The following is a 16,891-nucleotide window of genomic DNA, read 5'->3' as shown; positions in this document are numbered from 1 at the left end:
GCTCTTCACTGTTGCACTACACAGTGATAATAATGCATGACCTTTTACTTAGTTCTGCTTATATGCTGTGTTTGGTGGAAGGTCTCCCAATTATACAGACTTCTGCAGACAGATTGCAATGCTGACATTTCTATAGAATCCCATAATTTTTCCAACATTTCCATTTCCCCTGAGGAAAAAAATAAACAAAAATAAAAACAAAACCCCAAAATCCTCAGCAAAGTCAACTCTTCCTGCCTCATTTTTGTTGCACAGCAGACATTTTTTTTTCTCTAGCAAAACTGGAAAGATATTCATCTGCTAGCTTCACAGTGTAGTATCAAGTATTTTATCAGAAAGGTTTGAAGCATATCCAAATTTAAGCTCAAGGACAAGGATACTGATTCAGAGAACTGTCATTTGTTGCTGCAGGCTATGCCTTTTGTTTCCATGACACCATCCCAGTGTGTTCATTACCATATTGTTAAGTTGTGTTCCCAGCCTGGGCAGACAGCCTTCTAGTTCATTGATTTCAGGACTGTATCTGAACATGTTCCTTCAACAGAAATAATCATTGGAACCAAACTGGCTTCTCCCAAAGAATGTGACTCCACCCACAGCAAGACAGAGAAAAAGAAAATTACTTGGGAAAATGAATTAACAGCAATAAATAAAGATGTATTTTTACCCTTGCAGATGAAGAAATAAGAGTTAATAGTGCAAAAGTCATGATCCAAAGTGCCACAGTTGTAGCAGGTTGCATGCATGCTAGTGAAGTAAAAATAATGTGACATACATGAATTTGAGAGTAATATACCAACCAGGCTACAAGCTGTGGCATGGTGAAGGAAACAACTGTATTACAAAAGGTAGCCATATGTCAGGTGTAATGTATACCTTTCCATTCATTCAATATGCATAGCACATACCCACAAGGAATTCATGCTACTGACATTTATTTTTGCATAAGTGGGGTTTGTGAGAGTTACGGCAATTTCCTGCAATATTCTGGACAAACCTTATTGAATTTTCAGAAGCAGATTGTATTAATAATACAAAAGATGATGTATTATTGTGGGACTGTATGGAACTTCATTAGGAGGAAGAACAGATTAATTCAATCTCTGGGAAGTACTGTGATCTTTAAAAGATTATGTTGAACAACATGGCAGACACAAAGGATCTTTTGGGACATTATGCATGAAGTGGAATTCATTGGAAATACTTTGGTGGAGAGGAGTGCAAACTTCCACCTATAGACTCAGCCTTTGAAGCTTTGCCCTGAAGGGGGAAACATTTATTTACTGATCACCTATTATATGAGGGCAGTTCAAAGACAAACTGTATAAAAGAGTAACTGACACGGGCCTTGTCTACATTTAAATTTCTAAAGCACTGTAGTGCTTCAGTGTAGACATTACCTATGGTGACAGAAGAGATTCTCCCATCAATATAGGTAATTCATCTCCCTGAGAGGTAGTAGGTAGGTCAATGGAAGAAATTTTCCATCAACCTAGAGTTCTGTACACAGGGATTTAGGTTGACTTAACTATGCTGCTCAAGGGTGTGGGTTTTTCTAGTTACTCCTGGGGAAATTCTGCACCAAAAAATTTAAATTCCTGCACAGAATATTTTAAAATTCTACAAATTCTGCATATTTTGTCAAAATAACATAATATAATCATGCCAGTTTCAATTATTTTGGTAATTTATTTCAAAACACCTGTCAGCAAGTTTGCCTGTAACAACACAGACAGGAAAAAAGATTCAGGAAATGTTCTTTTGACAAATAGATTCTTTATTAGGCATATTAATACAGAATTTGAGTAATTCATTTAAACTACAAAACAGAAACTTATTTCTTGCATCACTCAGACACAGTGCAAAAACATGCAGGAGTCAGGGGTAACAGAGGAGCTGAGGGAGAGGGAAGGATCCTGGGAGTGAACCTGGAGCGTTGATGGGTGTGGGTGAGAGAAGTATGGCAGAGAAGGTTACTTACCTTGGGCAATAACTGAGGTTCTTCAAGATGTGTGTCCCTGTGAGGGCTTCACTTCAGGTGACTGTGTGCCCCTGCACCTCTAGTCAGAGAATTTTGACAGCAGTACCCGGTTGGGCTGCACATGTGTTCTCCCCATCTTGCGCCTGAAGCAGTGGTTAACTAGCATTGTGCAACCAGCCTCACCCTCAGTTCCTTCTCTACCACAGTGGATCTTACTAGAACTCCAAAGTAGAAGGGAGGAGGGTGGGTAGTGGAGCACCTACAGGGACACACATCTTGAAGAACCTCAGTTACTGCACAAAAGTAACTTCCTCTTCTTCTTCGAGTGATGTCCCTGTGGACATCACTGCAAGTGACTGTAAAGCAGTGCCCCGCAGTGGGAAGGAGGGGCTTCAGAGTTGGGTCTGTGATTAATGGTAAGACTATTCATCCTAATAAAGTATTGGATGTTGAGCCCTGCTCAATTGCATAGTGTTGAATGAATGTATGGGCTGATGCACAAGTGACTGCTTTATGTATGTCTGTAATAAGTACATTATTAAAGAAAGCTACTGATGTGGAGAGTGACCTGGTAGAATGTGTTCTAACCCCTGTATTGTAGTTCGTGTTGACAGTAGCAGAGAAAAATTCACTCTGAAATCCATTTGGAAAGTCTCTGCTTAGATATAGCTTCTCCTTTAAATCTCTCTGTAATAGAAACAGCTTTGGTGCCTTCCTGAATGGTTTAGTCCATTCGAGGTAAAAGACTAGTGCCCTTCTGACATCCAGAGTAAGGAATGCCCCTTCTTGCCTGTTCTTATGAGGTTTAGGGAAGAATGCCAGAACATGGATGGGTTGGTTGACATGGAAAGAAGAGGGTACTTTAGGTAGAAACTAAAGTGGTCTTTCATTCTTGAAAAAAAGATGGTGTATGGGGAGTATGCCATGAGGGCCCCAAGCTCTCCTACATGTCTTGTGAATGTGATGGTGACAAGGAAGGCTACTTTCATCGAAAGGTGTAATAGAGCACATTTAGCCAAAGGTTTCAGCGGAGGTCCAGTAAGGGAATGAACTAATAATTTAAGATCCTATAAAGGTGTTGGGACTCTGAGTTTGGGATAGATGTTCTAGACAACTTGTAGGAATTGTTTTATAATTGGATGGGCAAAGACTGAGAACCCATTTACTTCATGGTGAAAGGTTGTGATCACTGCAAGGTGTATTCTGAGTGAGCTCAATGAAAGATCTGATTATTTTTAATTGAAGTATATAGTCCAGCTCTAGTGGGAGTGGCTCTGATTTGTTTGTTCTGGCACCATGTTTAGAATCTCTTCCATTTCTGGAGGTAGGTCAAATGTGTAGCTAACTGTCTGCTATTTAGCAAGATATCCTTCATCTCTTCTGAGCTGGTCATCTCTTCGCCTTGGTATCATGTAGGAGCCATGCTCTCAGATGGAGTATCTCCAGGTTCTGGTGCAAGATCTGGCCTGCATCTTGTGACAGGAAGTTGGAGGATGTATGGTGGACATGCTGACATCTGTTGTAGGTATGGAAAGCAAGTTTGCCTGGACCGTGTGTGCTATCAAGATGATCCTGGATTGGCTGGTATTGATCTTTTGTATAACTCCAACAACAATGGGGTAGGAGGGACAGTGTAAAGAAGAGATGCATCCCATCTGGAGCCCTCTCTGGAGCAATATGTTGGACATTTTCTGTTCTTACTCGTGGCAAATAGATCTATTGCATGGAATCCCCATTGTTGGAATATGTCCTGTATCACTGAGGTGTTTATTTCCCACTCATGATCATGGGAGAACTTTCTGCTTAACATGTCTGCTGTGGTGTTCTGACATAGAAAGGCAGTGAATATGGTGATGTTGTGTTGGATGTACAAGTTCCACAATCTTAAGGCGTTGGTGCAAAGGGAATGTGGGCTCGCTCCTCCCTATTTGTTTATATGGAACATGCAGGCAATGTTGCCTGGCAGGATTTGTATGTGTTTTGCTTTTTATCACAGGCAGAAAGCATGTACATGTATTGCGAACTGCTCACAGTTCCAGAATGTTTATGTGCAGAGTTGATTCTGAAGGAGACCACCTGCCTGGTACTGGTAGGTTGTTTAAATGGGCACGTCAGCCCACTAAGGAGGTGTCCATTGTGATCATCATTGTGAAGGGAATCTGTAGAAAAGGGACCCCTGCAAACACATTGTGCGAATGTGTCCACCACTATAGTGAATTCTTGACCTTTTGTGGCATGTTCAAAGGCTTGCTCACATTGTGTTTATGTGAGATGTACAATGTCCTGAGCCACCCTTGCAGGTAGCACATATGTAATCTGGCGTGTTTTACCAGGTGGTTGCCTCTATGTGGTCTAATAGTTGGAGGCAAGTCTTAGCAAATATTTGTGGACTGTTCACTGCAGTGTTGATCAGGTTCACTAGGGCTGCATATCTGTGTAGTGGTAGTAAGGCTTTCACCTCTAAGGAGTTTAGGTGAGCCCCAACGAATTCTAGTTCTTGCACTGGTGTCACCGTTGTCTTTTAAATGTTTATTTGAAGGCTGAGTTTTGCAAAGAGTAACATTCTCTTTTGCGTGGCTTGATGGTGCCTTCCTGAGTGAGGGCCTTGGGTAGACAGTCATCTAAATATAGGTACATCATGACCCTTTGCTTACATAGATAGAACTTTGGAAAAAACTCAGGGAGCAATGGAGAGGTCAAAGGGCAGTACCAAGTACTGATAATGATTTTGTCCCCCAAAAAATCAGAAAAACCGTCAGTGTGATGGATGTATGGTGATGTGAAAGTACACGTTTTGCAGGTCGAGGGCCGAAAACCAATCCCCTCATTCCAGTGCTGGAATTATTGTTGCTAAAGTGACCATCCTGAACCATTGTGTTTTGACAAATATATTTAGGTTTCTCAGACCAAGAATGGGCCTCCAATCTTTTTCTGGGTTACAAAACTATGGGAGTAAAAACCCTTCCCTCTGTGTTGTTCCAAACCTGGTTCTACCACACCCAATTGCAGGAGATGGTCTACTTCCTGTCTCAGAAGGTGCTTGTGAGAGGAGTCCCTGAAGATGGACGGCGTGGGTAGGGGCAATGGAGGTGAATAACCAGTATTGATAACTTCCAGTACTCATTTGTCTGAAGTCATAATTCACCTTGCTGGGTAGAATGGTATTAAAAGGTCTGTAAATGGATGGTTTATAGAAACTGGTTTCAGCAACTTGAATTGGGGGAGGTCTGTTGAGTCCTCAACCAAACCTTAAAATTTGATGTTTCAGTGCTGATTTGTTGTGGCATGGGAGGTTGAGATGGGGTTGGCCTACATCTTGTGGGTCTTTGTCTCCACCTCTGGGTATCATACTGCCTCTGTCTTGAGTGTTGCATTGAATAATATCTGCCTTGATTTTATTTTTGTGCAAATGTGTAGATGCCTAAAGACGAAAGAGTCACTTTAGAGTCCTTCAGTGTAAGGAGGGACTTGTCGGTCTTCCCCACAAACAATTTTGGAACTTCAAAGGGAAGATCCTCTACAGTAGATTGCATGTCCCTTGGGGATCCAGACAGGTGGAGCCAAGAGGCCTGTCACTTCACTATGGAGGTTGCAACGGCTCTTGCTGCTGTGTCTGCCAAGTCTAAGGATGCCTGGAGAGCAGTTCGAGCCAGGGGCTGGCCTTTGGAAATGAATGACCTAAATTGCTCCTTTTTGTCTTCTGGCATAAAGTCAATAAATTCAGACAGTTTAGAGTAATTGGTGTGCTTGTATTTCGTCATCCAGGCCTCGTGGTGGGCGATTCTGAACTGTAATGTTGCTGACGAATAGGCCTTGCGACCAAAAAGATCTAGTCTTTTACATTGTTTATCATACAGGGTGATCCTTGAATAGTGTTGCCTGCCCAGTTCATTGACCACTTCTACTACCAATGAGTTTGGATGGGGCTGTGAAAATAAAAATTCTAGTCTCTCTGATGGGACATAATACTTTTTATCTGCCTCCTGCCCCTATATGACCCTGCAGCCCCCCTCCCATTCATCCCTTGTCCCAATGCTGTCACCCCACTAGCTTCTGAACCCATGTCCCAGTCTGTCCACTGCATTAAACATTCTGAACCCCAGTCGGTGACCCCCCCAGCAATCCCGTGTGCCCAGTTCTGTCTGCCTGGTGCCACCTCAGCTGGCCCCACTGTGAGGAACGCAGCCTTTCTGGCCAGCTGCCCTTTCTTCTGATGCCACAGCAGGCCCTTGTAGGTGAAAGGTGTAACTGCAGTGCCTCTCCATCAGAATCTATATTCTGCGGAGAAAAAAAAATCTGCAGGGGGATATAAATTTTGCATGTGCGCAGTGGTGCAGAATTTCCCCAGGAGTATCTAGTATAGAATCATAGGACTGGAAGGGACCTCAAGAGGTCATCTAGTCCAGTCCCCTGCACTCATGGCAGGACTAAGTATTATCTAGACCATCCCTGACTAGTGTTTGTCTAACCTGCTCTTAAAAATCTCCAATGGTAGATTCCACAACCTTGCTAGGCAAATTTATTCCAGTGCTTAACCACCCTGATAGCTAGGACATTTTTCCTAATGTTCAACCTAAACCTCCCTTGCTGCAATTTAAGCCCATTGCTTCTTATCCTATCCTCAGAAGTTGAGAACAATTCTTCTCCCTCCTCCTTGTAACAACCTTTTATGTACTTGAAAACTGTTACGTCCCCTCTCAGTCTTCTCTTTTCCAAACTAAACAAACCCATTTTTTTCAATCTTCCCTCATAGGTCATGTTTTCTAGACCTTTAATCATTTTTGTTGCTGTTCTATGGACTTTCTCTAATTTGTCCACATCTTTCCTGAAATGTGGCTCATCCAGAACTCCAGGTGAGGCCTAATCAGTGTGGAGTAAAGCGGAAGAATTACTTCTCGTGTCTTGCTTACAATAGTCCTCTTAATACATCTCAGAATGATGTTCGCTTTTTTTGCAACAGCGTTAAACTGTTGACTCATATTTAGCTTGTGGTCCACTATGACCCCCAGATTTCTTTCTGCGGTCATTTCCCATTTTGTATGTGTGTAACTGAGTGTTCCTTCCTAAGTAGACTACTTTGTATTTTTCCTTATTGAATTTCATCCTATTTACTTCAGACCATTTCTCCAGTTTGTCCAGATCATTTTGAATTTTAATATTTTCCTTCAAAGCACTTGCAACCTCTCCCAGCTTGGTATCGTCCTCAAACTTTATAAGTGTACACTCTATGCTACTATCTAAATCATTGATGATGATATTGAACAGAACCAGATCGAGAATTGATCTCTGAGGGACCCCACTCATTATGTCATTCCAGCATGACTGTGAACCACTGAAAACTACTCTCTGGGAATGGTTTTCCAACCAGTTATGCTCCCACCTTATAGTAGCTCCATCTAGGTTGCTTTTCCCTAGTTTGTTTATGAGAAGGTCATGCGAGACAGCATCAACAGCTTTACTAAAGTCAAGATATACCATGTCTACTTCTTCCCCACTATCCACAAGGCTTATTACCCTGTCAAAGAAAGCTATCAGGTTGGTTTGACATTAATTGTTCTTGACAAATCCATGCTGACTGTTACTTATCTTATTTTCATCCATATGTTTGCAAATTGATTGCTTTATTATTTGCCCCATTATCTTTCCAGGTACAGAAATTAAGCCGACTGGTCTGTAATCCCCCAGGTTGTCCTTATTTCCCTTTTTATAGATGGGCACTATATTTGCCCTTTTCCAGTCTTCTGGAATCTCTCCCATCTTCCATGACTTTTCAAAGATAATTGCTAATGGTTCAGATATCTCCTCAGTCAGCTCCTTGAGTATTCTAGGATGCACTTCATCAGGCCTTGGTGTCTTGAAGTCATCTAATTTGTATAAGTCATTTTTAACTTGTTCTTTTCCTATTTTAGCCTTTTCTGGTCCTACCTCATATTCACTAGACGTCCAATCACTACCAACCTTGTTGAAAACTGAAACAAAGAAGTCATTAAGCACCTCTGCCATTTACACATTTTCCTTTATTATTTTTTCCCTTCATTGAGTAACAGGCCTACCCTGTTGTGGGCCTTCCTCTTGCTTCAAATGTATTTGTAGAATGTGTTCTTGTTACCCTTTATTTCTCTAGCTAGTTTGAGCTCATTTTGTGCCTTGACCTTTCTAATTTTGTCCCTACATACTTGTGTTATTTGTTTATATTCATCCTTTGTAATTTGACTAAGGATACGTCTATACTTACCTCCGGGTCCGGTGGTAAGCAATTGATCTTCTGGGATCAATCCTGGAAGTGCTCGCCGTCGACGCCGGTACTCCTGCTCCGCGAGAGGAGTACGCGGAGTCAACGGGGGAGCCTGCCTGCCGTGTCTGGACCCACAGTAATTTCGAACTAAGGTACTTCGACTTCAGCTACATTATTCACTTAGCTGAAGTTGCGTATCTTAGTTCGAAGTGGGGAGTTAGTGTGGACCAGGCCTTAGTTTCCACTTTTCGTTGGACTCTTTTTTGATTTTTAGATCATTGAAGGTGTCGTGATTAAGCGAATGTGGTCCCTTCCCATACGTCCGATCTTTCCTACACAGTGGGATAGTTTGCTCTTGTGCCCTTAATAATGTCTCTTTGAAAAACTGCCAATTGTCTTCAGTTGTTTTTCCCCTTAGACTTGCTCCCCATGCAATCTTACCTACCAACTCCCTGAGTTTGCTAAAGTCTGACTTTAGTGTAGACCAGCCCTTACTCATGAGTGTGCTTGTTCTGAGCTGAAGCTGTGATGAACTTGTGACCACAGTTCCCCACTGCCCTGGGTGGCATTGAAGGGCCGGAGCCCTTTCTGGAGTTATGGATGATGTCTGGTAAGCTTATTAGCATGTGTGTAGGTTCTTGTATTGTTTTAAATATGTTTTATCTGTAATGTTTTTACCTTAAAAATTTACTTGCTTAGAAAGAGCTGTGTGGTAACGTAACAGTGGCAATTATATTGTTTTTCATCTCTGAGTGCAAAAGGAAACCAGGCTGACTTTGCTGGGGAGGGTGCTGCATAGTCTGAAAATGCCCCATGCAGGAAGAAGAGACACTCTGGTTTCCACCCAAGTGGGGTGATGGCTGTGGGGCTGGGAGCCTGGTTTTAGAACAGGAGGGGGAGAAAGAAGATCCAGTTTCTTTTCCTGTCTCTGCCACAGATTTTTTCTATGACCTTGAATAAGGTCAACTCACCTCTTTATACTTCAGCTTTACCATATGTGAAATGGAGATAATTGTTATTCTAAAGATGATGGAAGTCTTGTTTATTTTTATTAGAGTAATTAGAAAAAGAATTCATTATTTAAGGAAAGAGACAGCATAATCTCTTGGAACATCCCATTCACTAAATTATCTACATTGGGAGTGTGAGAGTGTTCTGTTCAGACACCTAGTATAAAATGTGTGGTAGAGTTCTTAAAAATTATTGCAACATTCACTTTTTCTAACTATCTTACTGAGGAATCTGCATGACCAAAAAGTAGTAGCTTTTGTGAATAGAATCATCTGCAGCATTATGTATGAGATGTAGAGAAATGACAAAGTGTGTACCATTGATAGCCACCTCACATTTATGAAAGTCACACTCATACTCAGATACAAGTGTAGTGATGCAATATATTTAATATAAAAATATCTTGATCTGATTGAAACATACACTTTATCTCAGATTTAGTGAAGCATTCAGGATATATTTCTTTGTTGTTGTTGTTGTTGTTTTTTGGCTTATCAACTATGTTATGTATAGCAAAACAATTACGAAAATACAAAATGAAGAAAAAAATCAGATTGAAAACCGTGAGAAGAAATGTAAAACTATCACAAATTCAGGACACAGTGTTTGCATTCAGCAATACCTACTCAGTGTCACTGAGTCAAATTTGGCCCCAAATCTCTCTACATCACTTTAATCCTGTGCCCAACAGAGTTTTAAGTATAATAAAGGTAACATTTGGGAGAATCTGTAACAATTGAGAAAATGTGTTTACAAGAATCTAAGATGTAAGCTGGTGTTACCACAACATCAGGAATTACATCTCTCCTGACTGTTGTTTAAAAGACATTTTTAAAAGACTGGAGTTTTTACTTTGTTAAGGAAACCATGGCTTCCCAGGTTGAAGCTGTCTTCCAGTGCAGCATAATTCACTCTGCCTGAAGCTTTGGGCATTATATCCCTCTGTCACTTATATTTTCAACCCAGGGGGTAATACTTCTCCTCTCTAAACATGTACCATAGTCAATATATATTATATATTGCATGGTTAGTATGTCATTGATTGTCAAATTTATTGAGTTAACAAGTAAGAAATATATCAAGTAAAAACGTAGTTGTTGCTTCAAGGTTCTGTGCAGCAGATGTTTAATGGCTTCATACACAGGGAGAGGATTTGTTTGGAGACTGCCCTGGAATTAATGTAGTACGATATTCTTGCTCTAGAGTTTGACAGTATATCACATTATTCTTATTTAAGGTATACCAGGAGCCTTCCGAATTTTAAAGAATTGTATGGAAGGTACTAGAGAGTAAACCTATAATTCTCAAAATACTTGTAAATAAAACACTTCTGTTTGTATGTGCTCCAGAAAGAAAGGCATTTCTGCATGTCAGAAATGTATCCAACCTGAGCTAATTAATACAAATTCCTTTTTTATTAGAATTTTATTTTTATTTGCTACATTTTCACAACTGATTGATAATTATAATGAAATTAAATGACTGGGAGAACCTATAAATTAAACACCTAACCCTCTAATCATATGTATGTAAACAGATCAATATAAAGAAAAATATTAATATAGCTATGAATACATTTAAAAATATAAAGATAGGCCTGAATTTTCAAAAGTGACTTGTGATTGTGGCTACTTAATCCACCTAAAGAGGCCTGATTTTCAAAGAGCAGGTTCTCAGCACATTCAAAAATTCCAGCCCCTACTAGGTGTTTGAAATTGGATACTCAAAAAGCAGAAACAACCAAATCATTTTTGAAAATTTAAGCTGAGTTCATATAGATAAATATGCTTAATGGATAAGCTATATACACTATACTATGTGTGTGTATATATAAATCTTATAGGTTTTACATATGGGGACCTTCCTTCACTTTTCATGAGGTGCTAGGGAGACGGGTGATGACGGAGGAAGGCCTGGTCCCCATCTGGGCTTCTCCCAATTAAATTAATTCAACCCTGGTCCCAAAACAGTTCCTTCAGGCTGCAATCACAATAAAATTAAATTAATTTCCCCCTCTTCCACTGACAAGTCCCAATGCAATTAATGTAGTTGCCGCCCATTCCCTCCCATTAATTAAGTCCCATTTTACCTGTCTGCATGGCTCCACTGCTTCTGCTCCCCCACTCAATCCCCCCAAGCAGTTGAAGTCCTGGATTCCATCCCTGCCACTGTTCTGGACCGTGCTTGCCCTCTGACTACCCGTCTCCCCATATTCTCCTCCTGCCCTCCAAGAAACAAAGAGGGAGTACAGCAGTAGACAGTTTTCCAGGAAAGGAGAGGAAAGGCAGAGGGCAGAGTCTGGGCCAGGAGACACTTCAGAGGGAAATGGGAGAGGAAGGAAGAATTGGAGTCTCCCAGCCTGGGAAGAACCCAGCTGTTCAGGGCCTGCTCATTTCTTCCTCCTCTGCATCTCTATGAAAAATGCAGTAGGTGGCCTGCTCCCTCCTGATCCAGAAAGCTTCTCAAGCTGTGGTGCTCCCTTCCTAAGAGCCTGTGCCTGCTCCTTGGAGAGGGAGAGCAAAGCAGAGGAAGACAGGGCTCCAGAACTGCTGAAGAAGGATCTCCTTTCATTTCCCCCACCTTGCCAGCTGCTGCTGCTCCCTGACTCCATGGGAGAGTCCAGAGTACAGGAAGAAAGAATAAGCTATAATGGGGAACAGTCAGGGATGCAGCCAGAGTTTTACTAAGGAGGCAGCCCAGGTTACCTGCCAAATAGCAGAGGCTGCAGCATGCACTTCATTCCCAATTTCCTCACTGGTATGATCCTGCTTTACACATGTGCTGCATTCCAAGAGGTACACACATACATATGGTATTCCTCTTCTCCCCCTTCACACTGTCATTCATGTCCATGCAGAGCTGCCATCTCTTCTTCTTCTTTAGTGGGCCCAGGAGCAGAAGGGGTGGAGGACGCAGCATATGGAAATGGTAATCTGGCATAATGGGAAACTGGGAGCTGGGTTAGGGACCATTCCCCCTTCCCCTCCCACCAGAGAGACCATCAGAAGCCAGGACATTTCCTCCCCTCCCAATAGAGAGGCTGGGATCATCAATTTGTAGTAGTGTTGGTCTATGGCCAAGGGGTGAGGGGGAGGGGCTGGCTCCCTTGGGAACAATACACTTGAGAGGTCTGCTGTCCCCTATATTTAGGTTGCCTAATATTTTACACTATTTTAAAGAGATACGGCCCTTCATAATTTGCAGCAATTTGGTAGGGTGATAGTCCTGAAGTATGGATTGCATAGACAACCTTAACACACACCCACACACACCACACACACAACTATTGGCCTGATTTGCAAAGGTGTTGAGCTCCCCACAACCCATTTGATATTAATGGGAGCACAGATGCTTAGCATCTTTGAAAAATAAATTATATATCTGTAAACTATATGCACATTAGACACTGGTTTGTGATTCAATAAACTAAGTGGGAATTGAAAGGTAAATTCAATAAATGGCACTATCATGCAAACTACCTTCCAACATTTCATAATATTTTGGATAGCTTTTGCTTCTGTTAGCCAAAAAAGTCTTATTTTCATCAAATGTCAACTATATTAGCACAAAGATTAATTAAATGATAAAATGCAGTGACCCTTTTGACTCTGAGACAAGATGTGATTTTTTAAAAAAATACAAAACACATGATTTGAACTCAGGAACCTTTGAAATAGCAGAGATGTTATCTAGTAGAGTACATATTGTTTGGTGAATATCCATGGGAAATTGCAGACATTGCCTGATTCTGTACCCTTTACTGAAGCAAAACTACCACTGACATCTAAACATATTGAGAATGATGAAAGAAGGAATAAAAGTATTGACCATAAAGGCTAGAAAGTTCAATTAAAGTTCACTCCATGAGCTAAATATACATTATAAGAAGTCTAACTAAAAATAGGTTTGATTTATTGTTTTTTGCTTCTTCAATAAAAAGGAGACAAAGAAAAAAACCTCTTGATATGTTCACTATAAATGTTTGTACAAAAGATATTTATTCAAATGATTCACAGCAGTGAATTAATCTGTAGAACAACAAAAAAATAAGATTCTCTATCAAATTCAGTTCTATATAGATAAGAAAAGTAGTGTATTTCCTCAAATTTGTGATTACTATGACTATCGCCACTCAGTTTATGATGTTCCAGTAATCACAATTCTCCATAAACATATCTGCTTCTAATTTTGTGATGTTACGTTTTCTACCAATATTCATAGGCAAAGCATTTAGCAGTTTAGTTACCATTTTCTTCTTTCATCCCTCTTCTTTACAGACTTTTCCCTAAGTATTTGCTAGTCTGACAAATCTCCTTTGTATATCTTCCCCTTCTCATTCCAAATTTGAAGAAGGCCCAATAAAGGCAGAGGGCCAGATTTATCTCTGGCCTTTTTTCAGGTGTGTAGAAAAGGGACAAGGATCCTTTCTCCCACCCCATGTGCACAAGGTCCAGGGATAAATCAATCCATGTGCTTAAGTGAACACAGGCCAAGATTTTCAGAGATACTTAAGTGCCTAATTCCTGTTGAAATCAAAGGGAGTTGGGTGCCCAAATACCATTGAGGATCTGGGCCACATAGATTGCTCTCTCCTACTGGTCCTGGGGGCACACATCTCCGCAAAATGAGTGGGAAGAACAGAAGAGGTGTCAGGCTCAAGGCCGTAAGCCATTTGCACCAACTCACAGTGTGGGCCATGCACATTGGGGGTGGGGGTGGGCAGGAGTCTCCCTTCCCAAAGACATCTCCTGTCCCAGGGGTGCCTGTCTGTACTTGTTACAGACTTGTATAGAGGCACCTGGCTTTCAGTGCAGTGCCACTTACAACATTTCTGTCACTCTCTCATGTTACCTGGAATTTCTGCTCTCCTCTTGAGCACCCCTCTTTCCTGCCTGTACACCTACGTCACCATCATATGTTAAGGGAAACTGAGGTGGATACTGGTTTTGTCCTTTTGTGTTCTGTCTAGTGCATTGTTTCAGAAATTCCAAGAGATATTTTAGGCCTTTTGAGACAATCTATTCTAACATGACATATATAACTAGAATAATTTTGCATACTCCCTGAACTAGCTCATTCATCCTCTTCTCAGCTACCATGGTGATGAGCACATTTATAAAATACATAGATTTTGCTAGATAATAGCCACAACACTTAAACTAGGAAAACAAATCTCAACCCTGTTATTAACTTTATCATTCGGCAGAACAGACTGTCCATAAAACACCACATAATTTCCTATTTTATTACTCCCTTTGATCCTCTGCTACATTGTAACATCTCTCCTCTTTCTAAGCCTATTATGACCCTCCTTAGATCATGGTTTGACAAGCTTAGCTGACAGTTTCTGCAGAATTTAAGATTTCATTTTATATGTGTTTGTGCACGCATACACACATATATATGTGCATATGTGTGTATGCAAACACACGCACAAACACACTCTCACTCCTTACACACACACACAAAGTTTATGTTGCTAATGTGATATCAGTGCAGCACTATTTCCTTAAATATTAAGGCAAACACATCAGATGCTGACACCTTCCTCAGCTGCTTTGTATGACTTTGGCAGCTCAAGGTATCCACAATACTGACTTAACTAATCAGTGGAAAAGTCTCCTAGTGTGAGAAATATGAGGGTAGCACAGAGCCACTTTGGCACTTCTTACACAACCCCCCACCCCACCCCAACTCCTAACATAAGGAGTATTTAACAGAGTGACTGTCCCTTTAAGGGTATGCAGGGACTAAAGGTCAGTCAACACCTGTTCCATGGTGTGTCCCTTTAAGGTTCCAGGAATTCTGGATGGAAGCCTAGGGAAGAGAAGAAGCAGGTGTTGGGAGAGAGGAAGTGGTCTCAGGGGGTAGTCAGTTTTTGGGGAAACCTGGGTTACTATCTTTTTAAGTGCTCCAGGACCAGGAGCCTGGTAGAGTGGGTTGAGCAAGGCTCCATTCTCTCACTGCCAATGGGGACACACACTGGGAAGGAAGGCTGTATATATTCTGACTCCTCTTTCAGAACAGGTAAGACACCAGCAATGGAATGGACTGAGCTGAGGCTGCAGCTGGCCTGACCTGCACTAACCATAAGGAGGGCTGTGCAACTCCTGCAGCAGAAAGAGAGATCTGACCAAGTCCACACAGATCGAAGGATGATAATTCAGGGACATCTGAGTCCAGGAGGGGAAGCCTGACAGAACTTCTAAAGACTCCCAAAAAGTGGGCTGTGGAACTCCTGGATGAAGGAGAGGAGTGGGGTCTGAGGGCTAAGAGTGTGTTTTCAGGAAAAAGATTAAGGCTAAGACTGCACTAGAGAACTTACAGCAGCACAGCTGTACCAATGCAGCTGCGATGCTATAAGATCTCTCATGTAGCTGCTCTATGCCGACAGGAGAGAGCTCTCCCATCGACATAGCACTGTGTACACTACACTTATGCCGGCAAAACTTATGTCACTCAGGGGAGTGGTTTTTTCACACCCCTGAGCGACATGGGTTTTGCGGACAAGAGCGGTCGTGAGGACATGGCTTAAAGAAATAAGACCCCAGAACTGGAAAATCTTATCTAAGTATTCAAGCCTGTAAGTTATTATCTAGAATGAAAGGGGAAATTTAGGCAGAGTGCCCACAGGACCCCTTCAGTCCACAAAGGGCACTCTGGGAAGGCAACAGAGGGTCCTGTGGCACCTTTAACAGAAGTATTGGGAGCATAAGCTTTCGTGGGTAAGAACCTCACTTCTTCAGATGCAAGAAGTGAGGAAGGCATTCTGGGAAGGCATTCATCTACAGAGAATGCCTGTGGATTCACTATGCCATGGCTACCAGGACAGCCTCTCTGGGCTACAGGCAGCCAAGCATAAGTTAGAGCAGTCCTGAGGTTACTCTAACTAACACCAGCGATCAGTCAATTCCCAGTGGACCCAGGATTAGTTGCCCCCCTAAGTGGAAACAGATGCTAGGGCCTTCCTGATCATTTCCCTAATGACAGAAAAATCAGTGAAGTGGAACATCTTGTTTTATTACATCAGCCCAGAAACACAGGTGGTCACAAACATCACATAGATAAAAATTCTGTTACATTAATCTCAGACAAAACATGTCAGGATCCTGATGAGAGAAAAAGCTCACTCAAAGAACTAAAAACCAATGTCATCACCACATTTTTTAAAAGTCTGAGCTGTTCTCAAGTGCTACAAAAAAAGAACATATAAGTGTACGTGTGACCATCTAGTGACTTCTGCCATGGCACATCTTTATCCTATTCCTCTCTATTGAGTTCTGCTTAACACAGTTCAGATAGAGCCCATGTTGTGACCAAAAGTTCTGAGAGATGAGAATTACTGAAGAAAGGTATAATTGTGTGGTCAATCTTGAACACATCTGTTGCTCTGTCTTTGTACCACCACCTCTCTTACATTCTTACATCTGTATTTCACTCTCTCTTTCACAACTGCTATATGTCTGGAACTTCTGGGAGGTTTTAATCAGTCCCCTTTCCACCTTCCCCAAACCTGTGAAAGTACTCAAAGGATAAGATACATTTTCCACTGACACTGGATGATATGTCAAAGAATGACTTAGGACATGAGTTCTCAACCGGGGAGCATGCCCACCCTCACTCTTTCTTTATGGCAGTTTGGGGAAGGGAGTCTCAACCCAGGC

This window comes from Malaclemys terrapin, chromosome 2 (genome assembly GCF_027887155.1).
Source record: "Malaclemys terrapin pileata isolate rMalTer1 chromosome 2, rMalTer1.hap1, whole genome shotgun sequence".
In the NCBI taxonomy this organism is placed as follows: Eukaryota; Metazoa; Chordata; order Testudines; family Emydidae; genus Malaclemys; species Malaclemys terrapin.
Note: the sequence above shows the minus strand (reverse complement) of the source record.